Below are 15928 nucleotides of genomic sequence, written 5' to 3'. Positions count from 1 at the left end.
GAATGGGTCCGCTATCGACGTGCCGGATAGGTATTAGCAGACTATTGACCAGGCGGATAGTGAGGTTTCTTACGCTCACTTGGATTGTGCGGCTGGGAGAGCGGCAGTGCCATTTGGAGTGTACTAAACCCCAATGATGATCCCAGAGATGAACCGTACTGATATGTGGACTTATTGAGTAGGAGTTGTATACTCATTCAATCATTCATTCACTATCCACTCGGGCTGGTAGTGCACAACTATTTGTTACGTGTACCTTCATATGGCTAAGATTTCGGTTGGGCACGCAACTAACCTGAGATCAAGAGTTTACCATGTTGAGTTTGACTATCTAAATTTAGGTATGGGACTGGTTTGGATAGGAGTCCTTTGTGATGGACCCCATAGCCTGCGATACTACGTACTATCATCCTGACTTCACACTCCAGTACGGTCGTTCCATTCGCACTGCATATTGCATTACATCCGTGATATATGACATTTTAGATTACTGTGTTTCTGCATTATATGGTCTAAATACAACTGATGCTATTTGTGGACTCATCAGGAATTGCATATTGCATCGCATCCTCGGTATCTGATATTTGGCTCTTTATGACTCCTCATTTGCATAGCTGTTCTATATTGCGTATTCTGATATTGGTTGACTCATGAAATTATCCATATTTCCACTTACTCTGTTATTGTATGATTTATGATCTTGCCAGTATTTATGTTTACTCTGATAATTCATGATCTTGTCAGTATTTCTGCTTATTCCGATATTGTACGATTTATGGATTACTAGTATTTCCGGTATTGTATGATGACGGCATTATATTGAATACTTGACACTTACCTTGTGCACACACTTACACCACCCTCTAAGCTTTCTATAAGCTTATGCACGATAGATGCGTGTAGGTGATGTTAGGTTGCAGCAGTGTTGAGCTTGGAGCGTGCAGCGGTCTTCTGGAGCATGATTTTCGATTGATGTATTTTCCTTTTAGCATTGTACTCAAATGATTATATTAGTGGATATGTGATGATGATGTTGCCTTTATGATTTGAGTATACGTGTGGTTATGCTACTTATGAGACAAATATACTTTGGAAAATCCTCCTTGTAAGATCCCAGGATCGGAACCTGGCGTATGTACACCGGGGGCCGAGAATGGGGTACTACGGAGGCTGTTGGCACCGGGTTCGGCGATCGAGAATTCTATGAATCCGATTTTCGGGTTCGGGGCGTGACATGGATAGTTTACTTTCATCATAAGCTAAGGGGTCATTTGGCACCATGGATTTGGGGGATTTGAGGGGGTTTCAAATCCCCTCGTTGTTTAGTAGGATAAAGTAACTGGGGGTTTCAAATCTAGGGGGTTTCAAATCCCCTCAAAGAGGGGGTTTAAAATCCACGATGAGAGCTTGGATTCACCTAAAGTCATTTCAATAGTTGCATGTGTAACATGTTTGTCACCATACTATTATTCTATTGGGCACATGGCCGACTAATGATATCCAAAAATAATTAGATTATCAATGGCATCACCATTAATTACTTTAATATGATGATCAGCACCGTCCAAACAATGTCCATGTAAATCAATAGTTAAAACCGTTGGTTAGTCACTTGGACATGCCCCTAAATATATAATGCATAGCTACTTTTGGATTAAAGTTGATTCCCAATCCATGGTGCCAAACACAACAGGAGGATTTCAAATCCAGGGGGTTCTGAATACAGGAGGTTCCAAATTCACTCTCCCAAACAAGCCCTAACTGCTATTTATTTCCTTTATTCTCTTTACAGGTGTGCACAACTAAGAAGACTGTTTCTCGAATGAATAAAAATAGTGCTGCAGAGGTAAGTGGATCTTACATTTCTTTGTCGCTTTGAATCAGAAATTTATTTTGTCACAGTTATTCACGGTATTGTTGCCATTTAATGTTTGATGCCATCTGAATATTCTGAACAATAAGAGTAGGCTAACTTTACATATCAGTGATCTATAGTGATTGGTTGTCCAATGTTATGTGTGGTGTGGATCGTTAGGATGTTTATGATTGATCATCTGATTGCCAATATTCTGTCAATAACTTGCATTTTAAGGATCTAAATGCTAATGTTTTATCAATAGCTTGTATTTTAAGGTGGCAATATGCGGTGTTCTGGCTTAATTTGTAACGCCCTGAAATTCGGGGGTCGAGCATAACTCAGCTCCCGAGTTTCAAAATATCACTTATGCAACATATTTAATGATGGATGTATGTTGTCTGTATTAGTGCATAAAACATGGAATAGATTAAGCCAAAACACAGATATAATTCAGGGATAAGTGAATAAAGCAAGCGAAAGACTTATAGAAATATATGTGTACAAGTGTGAATCCCTGAAGTACATATATAAACCAGGTCGTACTGTAAGTGTTACTTAACAAAATTACAAGTATCAAGTTACATCATTTAAATTCGAAAAATAATCACAGAGTCCCGCGCATCAGAACAAGGCTCCCTAGAACCCGTCTAAAAACTGCATATAAGAGAAAGCAGCCTCATCAACATCCATCTCCCGCTCTGCCTCAGAAGTCGCATCCACATCTGCAACATCAGAACCTAAGACAGAGTCTGGTGGGTGTTTAACACCGCCCCAGAACGTGGGAGTGAGTGATCAACTCAGTGGAACAATAAGGCACTGGTTAACATGTTATCAGTTCAATCAAGCAGTAATGATAAAGCGGAACAATTAAACAAATCCTAAGTACTCTTATTAATGCAAGGATGCATGCAGAATGATGCGTGCCCTCACGCGTACACCCTCAGCGTCTTCATCTTACGTTACACATGACATCGCCTCAAAGTGCACCACATCTACAAAGCACATGCAAATACGGTGCATGAATATGATTACCAAGTTGTTATTAGTCCTTTTCATACAGCAGGATTGGGAAGCTAAGATACATTCCTCATATCACCATCCAAACAGTGATCCATTTTAGAGTCGTCAGTCCTAGATATCTCATACGATCATATGGTTTCAGGTCGTTGCAAAGGGCTCGTCACCAATCAATGCACGCCTATCACACCTTCGTTACTACACCAAGGCTCGTCGCCTCAATGCGATATCCAGGTATGCTCGAGGTCACTACAAAGGGCTCGTCACCAATTAATATAGGCCGATAGCACGAATATAGTGTTTTATACCACCATAATCGGCTCACGAGTTTAGTTGCTCACTGGTCACTACGGGGAGGCTCGTCACCCCAGCGTAAGCCAACAGCTCGACCACGGTGTCCCATACCACCATGTCCGGCTCATGAGTCTTAGCGGATCAAGGTACCATGGTTAATAGGATTTCAACGGTAAGTTCGGTACGCTAGATTCAAACAGTAGCGTTCATACATGGTGAACATACATCGGACAATCGGGTTACTTGACGAACTCGACTAGCATGAGCGCATGTTGAGTTAAACGACATAGAGTGCGCAAACACTCCGTGTGGTCAAACCACTGCCGCCAACTCTAATATGGCTTGGGTTCGTCTAATACGTCCTTTGTGGCGAAAGCAATCTCAGCCACAACCTTAAGGCAGATTACCGATTTCCTGGACTATTCATAGTCCCAAACACAGTACACTACAACAGATAATCATATTAAGTGTAGAACAGTAATGGAGCAACAACTCAATTCATGTGGTACTCAAGTATTTGAAGAATATCAACTTAACATAAATGTAAGCATAAGTAATGCTTGAAATTAAATAACAAGGAATGTAACTTGCATAAAGGAAAACATACACACTAGTGGGAGAGTTGAGAATCGCTTCTCAACACCCATACTAGGTTCAAATATCACACTTTAGATCATTCAGACATTTCTACAAACACTTAGAATACATGATACAACATACATGACGTATGTTGAAATACAAGCATTTAGACAATTCCTTTTACCAAGGAGTTGTCGCACATACATCTAGCATACATACATGACAAATAATCATGGCAAACACAAGTGCATATTTTATACGCATACAGTACTTTATACATACACGTAGAATACACAAATCTCAATATAACACATGCATATCAGGAACGCAACATAAACACAACATTTGGCATGTGAAATCTCATCCATAGCACGAATAAATCATTAACTGGCATTGAAAGCCTTGAAAACCATAACCTATACACTTAAAGTCCGCACCTTAAGCCAGAAAAGAACACCGAATTGATTCCAGACGAGTTGTCTTCGTCAATGGCGATAGAATACCCTAAAGGAAGAATAGGAATGAGATACAACAACACCAAGACTAATCTAAGCTCTAACACAGGTTAGGGTTAGGTTAACTTACCCCAAGATGAACTCAGAACTGTCAGAATAACGATTCAAAGTGAAGGTTCAAGGATGAAGAAGAACAGGAAAGAATCCAAGATGATTCACCAACTACTCTCTCACTTTCTCTCTCCTTTCCACTGTCTCTCCAAGCTAGGGTTAGAGAAAATTCGTATGGAAAAGAGAGCTAGGGTTTAAGGACTATAAATAGGCCTCACTTTGATGAAAATAATCCCAGGGCCAAGGTATACTTAGGGTATAACCAAAACCTGACTCTCGCGATCCAACGAAGCACTTCTGGTGGGCCAAAAACCACGAAAGGTTGGACTTAAGCTCACTGACCATGGATCTAGGTCAGGCTGAGTTTTCGTACCGACTGGCTCTTCAGATCAGCCGTGGCGGACCACACTCAATTCAACAGTCACAGAATCTCGATCAGGTCCACAAGCACAAGGATATGCCTGGGCCACCTTCCCTGATCAGAGGGTGAAATTGGGTCAAAATCCAACATTCAGATAGCTTAAAATCATTGCGCAAGCGACACGACTCAGATTTCATAAAAGCTTATTAAATTTCCAACCGTTCTCACACTCTTCACTCTGAACTCAATCAAATCGACCCAGAACATCACATGGACTTGATTTTCGAGGTGATGGTCAAGCCCAACATGGTGACCGCAACAGCCTAAGATCATCGCTATCGGACTTTCGACGCGCGGTCCAGGTTCGATCCAGAACTTCCAAAAATTCCCCAGAACAACTGGATTTAGCGATGGATCCCAGATTTCAGAGTAACATAGCGCTAACTAATCTACAAGTTTTGAGCCATGCAGATACATTTTAAAGTGATTGATGCAGATTTCACAAGCAATCGAGTATAGCGCTAATTACCCCAAAAACACTACTAAGGAAAGATAAGCACAAAATTTCCAAGGTCGTTACATAATTACTAGCAATTCCATTCAGGCCAGCATTTCAAACAGGTAGCCCCTTCTTTCGGTGATCCATACTGTCCCATCGGTAATATTTGGTAATTGCATACCATTCATTTGATTCGGGGACTATCCCATAATCCGGTAATTGTTCGTGTGACTCAACCCATTTTTATGATCAAACTGTTCATACAACTGAGCTCGATTTATTGATCCAAACACTCTTATTACTTAGCCCATATTAAGTGATCCCAATTGTAAATATGATTGGGCCAATCTTGTATCATTTAAGTCGTTTAGATGATTTGCCCATACTTAGTGATCTTGGTTGTTTAGGTAAATTTGAAGTGATTAATACCATTCATCTAATTCGGGAACTATCATGTGATCCTAATTGTTCATGACTCGGGCCATTTTCTATGATCAAATTGCTCATACGACTTAGCTCGATTTATTGATCCAAACACTCTTATTACTCAGCCCGTATTGAGTGATCCCAATTGTAAATATGGTTGGGTCAGTCTCGTATCGTTTAAGCCGTTCAGATTATTTGCCTGTACTTAGTGATCTTAGTTGTTTAGGCAAATTTGTAGTGAGTCATACCATTCATCTAATTCGGGAACTATCATGTGATCCTAATTGTTTGCGACTTGGCCCATTTTCTATGATCAAATTGCTCATATGACTAAGCTCAATTGATTGATCCAAACACTCTTATTAATAGGCCCGTATTGAGTGATCCCAATTGTAAATATGGGTGGGCCAGACTCCTATCATTTAAGCCATTCAAATCACTTGCCCGTTATTAGCGATCTGAGTTGTTTAGGAAAATTTGTAGTGACCTAACATAGCCGCATGGTTGGGCCTACTTTTAGTGATCCATGCTATTCAAATGAGGTGGCTTGTTTTCTTAATTCTAAATTGTTTTGTTGTGGTGAACTCATTATCAAATGATTTGAACCTTCCATATGAAGGGCCAGGCTAGCTCATGCTCAGTGATCCAAATGGGCAATGTGAATGGCTAGTTTTTGGTAATCCATACCATTCATATGATTAGGGGACTATTTCTAGTGATCCTAATTGTTCATATTGATTCAACCCATTTTCTTTGATGAAAATGTTCATATGACTGAGCTCATTGTAATGATCCAAACATTCATATGACTCGGTCGTATTAAGTGATCCTAATCATTAACAAGGTTCGGTCAATCTTCCGTCATCTAAGTCATTCATATGATCTTGTCAATCAAAACTTCATATTTAGCAATCCTAGTTGTGAATATTGGTTGGGCCAATTTTTAGTGCTTGAGCATAAACGCATGGTTGTACCTTTTTTAAAAAAATCCATTTTGTTCAAATGAGCATGCCCATTTTCCACGTTTGAATTTGTTTTGTTTGGATGAGCTCATTCTAAATGATCCAAACCATTAGGCCTATACTCGTTGTTCCAAATCGTTAATATGGAGGGTTATTTTTAAGTATTTATACAATTCATATGATTGGACTGTTTTTAATTATCCAAATTGTTCATATGATTTAGCCCAGTTTCTAGACAAAACTAGTTTTTATGAATTGACTCATTTTAATGATCCAAACCATTCGTATGATTAGGCCCATATTAGTTGTTCCAATTTTTTTAGATGGTTGGGCCAATCTAATTTAAGCCATGCATATGATTTGGCCAGTCATATACCTAATCCCATATCTGGCAATCCAATCAGAAGGAAGAATAGAGGGGTATAGTTCCAATGATTCAACCCGTATTCACAACTGGTCTTATTTTCAGTGATCCAAACTGTTCATATGACACTGTTATGAAGTTTAAACTGTTTTGTTTGGATGAGATCATTATCATTGATCCAGACAATTCAACTAGAGCGTGTATTCAGTGATCCATATGATTGGGGGACTACATGTAGCGATCTTAATGTTTGTGTGACTTGGCCCATTTTATATGATCAAACTGTTCATATGACTAAGCTCATTTTAATGATCTAAACACTCCTATTATCAAGCCCCTATGAAGTGATACAAATAATAAATATGGTTGGGCTCATCTTTTGGCATTTAAGCCAATGATTGTGCCAATCATTGACATAATCCCGTATTTAGCAATCAAAGTTGTGAATATAGTTCAACAAATCTGTAGCTACCCAACTTGACCACAAGGTTAGAAGCAACTTTATAGTGGCCCTATTTTTAGTGATACATGCTACTCAAATTAGTTGGCCCGTTTTCTTTATTTGAAACTATTTTGTTTGGATGATCGAAACAATTCAAATGAGTAGGCTCTTAGTTAGTGATACAAATCGTTAATGTGGAGGGCTATTTTTTAGTGATACAAATGATTCACATGATTAGGCCCATACTGTTGGTGCCTCGATTTTGTCAATGATGCAAACTAGGGTGTCTTGAGTCGGTTGAGCCTCCATAGAAAGACATTTAAGACTGACTCGAAGACTTGAAGCATCGAGGCCAAAGACAACTAGGTAAATCATGATGTGCCTTGGTAAACCTAGCTCTAGACCACTGTAGATTCCAAAACAACCTACATCTAGATGATCTGTTCCCTATTAGGTAGACTTTTGTAGTGATCCATCGTATTATTGATATATTTGGGTTGATTTTCAATGATCTAAACCAATCATTATATATATTTGGGTTGATTTTCAATGATCTAAACCAATCATTATATATATTTGGGCTGATTTTTATTGATCCAAACCATTCGTATGATTGAGCTCTATTCGATCTTCCAAACCATTCATATATGATTTGGCCTATTTCTACCGATCCAAATCCTTCATATGCTTCGGGCCATGTCATTGATTGAGTCCAAGTTATATTCGAATGGTTATGTTTAGTAATTCAATTGATGATATATTTAGGTTGATTTTAATTGGTTTAAACTAATCATATATCTATTTGGACTGATTTTCAATGATCCAAACCATTCGTTTGATTGAGCCCAATTTGATCTTCCACTACATTCATATGATTTGGCATATTTTTATTGATCCAAACACTTCATATGTTTCGGGCCATTTTGTTGATTCAATCCATGTTATATTTGAAGGCTGATGGTTTAGTAATCCAATTGATGATAAATTTAGGTTGATTTTCTACGATCTAAACTATTCATATATATTTGGGCTGATTTTCATTGATCCAAACCATTTGTTTAATTGACCGCTATTCGATCTTCCAAGGCATTCATATGATTTGCGTAATTTTCATTGATCCTAGCAAAGTGATATTTGAAGGCTAATCTGACCCTGCTTTGATATAGTTGGGTTGATTTTTAATGATCTAAACCAATCATAATATATATTTGGTCTGATTTTCATTGATCCAAACCATTCATATGATGGAGCCCTATTCGATCTTCCACGAAATTCATATGATTTGGCATATTTTTATTGATCCAAACACATCATATGTTTCGGGCCATTTTGTTGATTTGATCCATGCTATATTTGAAGGCTGATGGTTTAGTAATCCAATTGATGATAAATTTGGGTTGATTTTCTACGAACTAATCATATATATTTGGGCTAATTTTCATTTATCCAAACCATTCGTCTGATTGAGCTCTATTCGATCTTTGAAGGCATTCATAAGATTTTGGTAGTTTTCATCAATCCTAGCAAAGTGATATTTGAAGGCTAATCTGACCCTGCTTTGTTACTAGTCCACTTTGTAGTGATCCATCGTGTTATTGATATATTTGGGTTGCTTTTTAATGATCTAAACCAATCATTATATATATTTTGGCTGATTTTCATTGATCCAAACCATTCGTATGATTGAGCCCTATTCGATCTTCCAAACCATTCATATATGATTTGGCCTATTTGTACTGATCCAAACCCTTCATATGCTTTGTGTCATTTCGTTGATTCAATCCAAGTTATATTCGAAGTGTAATGTTTACTAATCCAATATATTTGGGTTGATTTTAATTGGTTTAAACTAGTTATATATATATATATATATATATATATATATATATATATATATATATATATATATATATATATATATATATATATATATATATGGGCTTATTTTCATTGTTCCAAACCATTCATTTGATTGAGGCCTATTCGATCTTCCACGTCATTCATATGGTTTGGCATATTTTTATTGATCCGAAAACATCATGTCTTTCGGGCCGTTTCGTTGATTTAATCAATGTTATATTCAAAGGTTGATGGTTTAGTAATCCAATTGATGATAAATTTGGGTTGATTTTCTAGGATCGAAACTAATCATATATATTTGTGCTGATTTTGATTGATCCTAACCATTCATCTGAGTGTGCCTTATTCGATCTTCCAAGGCATTATAATGATTTGAGCAATTTTCTTCGATCCTAGCGAAGTGATATTTGTAGCCTGATTTGACCTTACTTTGTTTCCAGTCCACTTTGAAGGTTGATGGTTAGTAATCCAATTGATGATAAATTTAGGTTGATTTTTATTGGTTTAAAAATCAATTGATTGAATCCAATTGATTCAATCCATGTTATATTCGAAGGCTGATGGTTTAGTAATCCAATTGATGATAAATTTGGGTTGATTGTCTACGATCGAAACTAATCATATATATTCGGGCTGATTTTCATTGACCCAAACCATTCGTCTGATTATGCCCTATTTCATCTTCCAAGGCATTCTTATGATTTGGGTAGTTTTCTTTGATCCTAGCGAAGTGATATTTGTAGCCTGATCTGACCTTGATTTGTTACCAGTCCACTTTGGACTGATAGATCGTATTAATGATTTATTTAGGTTCATTATCAATGATCTAAACTAATCATTACATATATCTGGGCAGATTTTCATTGATCCAAACCATTCGTATGATTGAGCCCTATTCGATCTACCAAACCATTCATATATTATTTGGCCAATTTCTACTGATCCAAACCCACGCTTCGTACCATTTCGTTGATTGAATCCAATTTATATTCGAAGGGTAATGTTTACTAATCCAATTGATGACATATTTGGGTTGATTTTAATTAGTTTAAACTAATCACATATCTATTTGGGCTGATTTTTATTGATCCAAACCATTCGTTTGATTGAGGCCTATTCGATCTTCCACGCCATTCATATGGTTTGACATATTTTTATTGATCCAAACACTCCATATGTTTCAGGCCATTTCGTTGATTCAATCCATGTTATATTCGAAGGCTGATGGTTTAGTAATCTAATTGATGATAAATTTAGGTTGATTTTCTATGATTTAAACTAGGCACATATATATATATATATATATATATTGGCTGATTTTCATTGTTCCGACCATTCGTCTGAGTAAGCCCTATTCGATCTTCCAAGGCATTCCTATGATTTGGGTAGTTTTCTTTGATCTTAGCGAAGTGATATTCGAAGCCTAATCTGACCTTGCTTTGTTACCAATCCACTTTGCACTGATCCATCATATTATTGATATATTCGGGTAGATTATCAATGATCTAAACCAATCATTATATATAACTAGTCTGATTTTCATTGATCCAAACCATTTGTATGATTGAGCCCTATTCGATCTACCAAACCATTCATATATAATTTGGCCAATTTCAACTGATCCGAACCCATGCTTTCGGCCATTTTGTTGATTCAATCCAAGTTTTATTCGAAGGGTAATGTTTACTAATCCAATTGATGATATATTTAGGTTGATTTTAATTGGTTTAAACTAATCATATATCTATTTGGGTTGATTTTTATTAATCGAAACCATTCGTTTGATTGAGGCCAATTCGATCTTCCACGACATTCATACGGTTTGGCTTATTTTTATTGATCTAAACACTCCATATTTTTTGGGCAATTTTGTTGATTCAATCCATGATATATTCGAACGCTAATGGTTTAGTAATCCAACTGATGATAAATTTGGGTTGATTTTCTCTGATCAAAACTAATCATATATATTTGGGCTGATTTTCATTGATTCAAACCATTCATCTGAGTGAGCCCTATTCGATCCTCCAAGGCATTCTTATAATTTGGGTAGTTTTCTTTGTTCCTAGCAAAGTGACATTCGAAGCCTGATTTGACCTTACTTTGTTACCAATCTACTTTGGACTAATCCATTGTATTATTTTTATATTTGGGTAGATTATCAATGATCATAACCAATCATTATATATATCTGGGCTGATTATCATTGATCCAAACCAGTCATATGATTGAGCCCTATTTGATCTACAAACCATTCATATATTATTTGGCCAATTTCTACTGATCCAAACCCACGCTTCGGGCTATTTCATTGATTCTATCCAAGTTTTATTCAAAGGGTAATGTTTATTAATTCGATTGATGATATATTTGGGTTGATTTTAATTAGTTTAAACTAATCACATATCTATTTGGGCTGATTTTTATTGATCCAAACCATTCGTTTGATTGAGGCCTATTCGATCTTCCACGCCATTCATATGGTTTGACATATTTTTATTGATCCAAACACTCCATATGTTTCAGGCCATTTCGTTGATTCAATCCATGTTATATTCGAAGGCTGATGGTTTAGTAATCCAATTGATGATGAATTTGGGTTGATTGTCTACGATCGAAACTAATCATATATATTCGGGCTGATTTTCATTGACCCAAACCATTCGTCTGATTATGCCCTATTTCATCTTCCAAGGCATTCTTATGATTTGGGTAGTTTTCTTTGATCCTAGCGAAGTGATTTTTGAAGCAGGTTTCTTCGATCTTAGCGAAGTGATTTTTGAAGCTTGATCTGACCTTGCTTTGTTACCACTCCACTTTGGACTGATAGATCGTATTAATGATTTATTTAGGTTCATTATCAATGATCTAAACTAATCATTACATATATCTGGGCAGATTTTCATTGATCCAAACCATTCGTATGATTGAGCCCTATTCGATCTACCAAACCATTCATATATTATTTGGCCAATTTCTACTGATCCAAACCCACGCTTCGTACCATTTCGTTGATTGAATCCAATTTATATTCGAAGGGTAATGTTTACTAATCCAATTGATGACATATTTGGGTTGATTTTAATTAGTTTAAACTAATCACATATCTATTTGGGCTGATTTTTATTGATCCAAACCATTCGTTTGATTGAGGCCTATTCGATCTTCCACGCCATTCATATGGTTTGACATATTTTTATTGATCCAAACACTCCATATGTTTCAGGCCATTTCGTTGATTCAATCCATGTTATATTCGAAGGCTGATGGTTTAGTAATCCAATTGATGATAAATTTGGGTTGATTGTCTACGATCGAAACTAATCATATATATTCGGGCTGATTTTCATTGACCCAAACCATTCGTCTGATTATGCCCTATTTCATCTTCCAAGGCATTCTTATGATTTGGGTAGTTTTCTTTGATCCTAGCGAAGTGATATTTGTAGCCTGATCTGACCTTGATTTGTTTCCAGTCCACTTTGAAGGCTGATGGTTTAGTAATCTAATTGATGATAAATTTTGTTTGATTTTTATTGGTTTAAAAATCAATTGATTGAATCCAATTAATTCAATCCATGTTATATTCGAAGGCTGATGGTTTAGTAATCCAAATGATGATAAATTTGGGTTGATTTTCTCCAATCGAAACTAATCATATATCATTCAGCTGATTTTCATTAATCCAAACCATTCGTCTAAGTGAGCCCTATTTCATCTTCCAAGGCATTCTTATGATTTGGGTAGTTTTCTTTGATCCTAGCGAAGTGATATTTGTAGCCTGATCTGACCTTGATTTGTTACCAGTCCACTTTGGACTGATAGATCGTATTAATGATTTATTTAGGTTCATTATCAATGATCTAAACTAATCATTACATATATCTGGGTAGATTTTCATTGATCCAAACCATTCGTATGATTGAGCCCTATTCGATCTACCAAACCATTCATATATTATTTGGCCAATTTCTACTAATCCAAACCCACGCTTCGAGCCATTTCGTTGATTCAATCCGAGTTATATTCGAAGGGTAATGTTTACTAATCTAATTGATGATATATTTTAGTTGATTGTCTACAATCGAAACTAATCATATATATTTGGGCTGATTTTCATTAATGTAAACCATTCGTCTGAGTGTGCCCTATTTGATCTTCTAAGGCATTCCTATGATTTAGGTAGTTTTCTTCAATCCTAGCGAAGTGGTATTCCAAGCCTGATTTGAGCAGTCTTTGTTACCAATCCACTTTGCACTGTTCCATCATAATATTGATATATTTGGGTAGATTATCAATGATCTAAACCAATCATTATAGATACCTGGGCTGATTTTCATTGATCCAAACCATTTGTATGATTGAGCCCTATTCGATCTACCAAACCATTCATATATTATTTGGCCAATTTCTACTGATCCAAACCCACGCTTCGTACCATTTCGTTGATTGAATCCAATTTATATTCGAAGGGTAATGTTTACTAATCCAATTGATGACATATTTGGGTTGATTTTAATTAGTTTAAACTAATCACATATCTATTTGGGCTGATTTTTATTGATCCAAACCATTCGTTTGATTGAGGCCTATTCGATCTTCCACGCCATTCATATGGTTTGACATATTTTTATTGATCCAAACACTCCATATGTTTCGGGCCATTTTATTCATATGGTATGGCATATTTTTTTTGATGGCTGATGGTTTAGTAATCCAATTGATGATAAATTTGGGTTGATTTGCTCCGACCGAAACTAATCATATATATTTGGGCTGATTTTCGTTGATCCAAACCATTCGTCTAAGTGAGCACTATTCGATCTTCCGAGGCATTCTTATGATTTCAGTAGTTTTCTTCGATCTTTGTATAGTATTCGAAGCTTGATCTGACCTTGCTTTGTTACCAATCGACTTTGCATTGATCCATCATATTATTGATCTTTTGGGTAGATTATCAATGATCTAAACTAATCATTACATATATCTGGGTAGATTTTCATTGATCCAAACCATTCGTATGATTGAGCCCTATTCGATCTACCAAACCATTCGCATATTATTTGGCCAATTTCTACTGATCCAAACCCACGCTTCGTACCATTTCATTGATTCAATCCAAGTTATATTCGAAGGTTAATGTTTACTAATCCAATTGATGACATATTTGGGTTGATTTTAATTGGTTTAAACTAACCATATATCTATTTGGGCTGATTTTTGTTGATCCAAACCATTCGTTTGATTGAGGCCTATTCGATCTTCCACGCCATTCATATGGTTTGACATATTTTTATTGATCCAAACACTCCATATGTCTCAGGCCATTTCGTTGATTCTATCCATGTTATATTCGAAGGCTGATGGTTTATTAATCCAATTGATGATAAATTTGGGTTGATTGTCTACGATCGAAACTAATCATATATATTTGGGCTGATTTTCATTGATCTAAACCATTCGTCTGAGTGAGTCCTGTTGGATCTTCCAAGGCATTCTTTTGATTTGGGTAGTTTTCTTCGATCTTAGCGAAGTGATATTTGAAGCCTGATCTAACCTTGCTTAGTAATCCAATTGATTATAAATTTGGGTTGATTTTCTATGATTTAAACTAGTCATATATATATATATATATATATATATATATATATATGGGCTGATTTTTATTGATCCAGACCATTTGTCTGATTGTGAGCCCTATTCTATCTTCCAAGGCATTCACTTGATTTGGGTAGTTTTCTTCGATCCTAACGAAGTGATATTTAAAGCCTAATCTGACCTTGCTTTTTACCTGTCCACTTTGTACTGATCCATCGTATTATTGATATATTTGAGTTGATTTTCAGTGATCTAAACCAATTCTTATATATATCTGGGCTGATTTTCATTAATCCAAACCATTCGTATGATTGAGCCCTATTCGATATGCCAAACCATTCATATATGATTTGGCCAATTTCTACTGATCCAAACCCTTCATACGCTTCTAGCCATTTCTTTAATTCAATCCGAGTTATATTCAAAGGGTAATGTTTACTAATCCAATTGATGGTATATTTGGGTTGATTTTAATTGGTTTAAACTAATCATATATCTATTTGGACTTATTTTCATTGATCAAAACCATTCGTTGATCTTCCACGACATTCATATGATTTGGCATGTTTTTATTGACCCAAACAGTTCATATGTTTTGGGCCGTTTCGTTGATTCAATCCATGACATATTCAAAAGCTGATGGTTTATTAATCCAATTGATGATAAATTTGGTTTGATTTTCAACGATTAAATCTAATCATATATATTTGGGCTGATTTTCAACGATTGAAACTGATCGTATATGTTTGGGCTGATTTTCATTGATCCAAACCATTCCTCTGAGTGAGCCCTATTCGATCTTCCAAGCCATTCTTATGATTTGGTTAGTTTTCTTCGATGCTAGCGACATGATATTGGAAGCCTGATCTTACCAGGCTTTGTTACCCGTCCACTTTGTACTGATCCACTGTATTATGTATATATTTGGGTTGATTATCAATGATCTAAACTAATCATTATATATATCTGGGGTAATTTTCATTAATCCAAACACTTCACACGCTTACGGCCATTTCGTTGATTCAATCCAAGTTATATTCGATGGGTAATGTTTACTAATCCAATTAATGATATATTTAAGTTGATTTTAATTGGTTTTAAT

At 36.0% G+C, this 15928-nt stretch overlaps 1 long non-coding RNA gene across 1 annotated transcript; it reads left to right on the top strand.

The window, feature by feature from the left end:
* Positions 1 to 1807: 1807 nt before the first annotated feature.
* LOC131219187 (uncharacterized) lies at positions 1808 to 6497 on the top strand. Its single transcript, XR_009158038.1, has 2 exons — positions 1808 to 2148; positions 5248 to 6497. It is a non-coding gene; the product is annotated as an uncharacterized LOC131219187 (long non-coding RNA).
* The last annotated feature ends 9431 nt before the right edge of the window (positions 6498 to 15928 follow it).

This window comes from Magnolia sinica, chromosome 11, assembly GCF_029962835.1.
Source record: "Magnolia sinica isolate HGM2019 chromosome 11, MsV1, whole genome shotgun sequence".
NCBI classification, from domain to species: domain Eukaryota; kingdom Viridiplantae; phylum Streptophyta; class Magnoliopsida; order Magnoliales; family Magnoliaceae; genus Magnolia; species Magnolia sinica.
The sequence above is the reverse complement of the archived record's forward strand: the minus strand, read 5'-3'. Positions and strand labels throughout refer to the sequence as shown.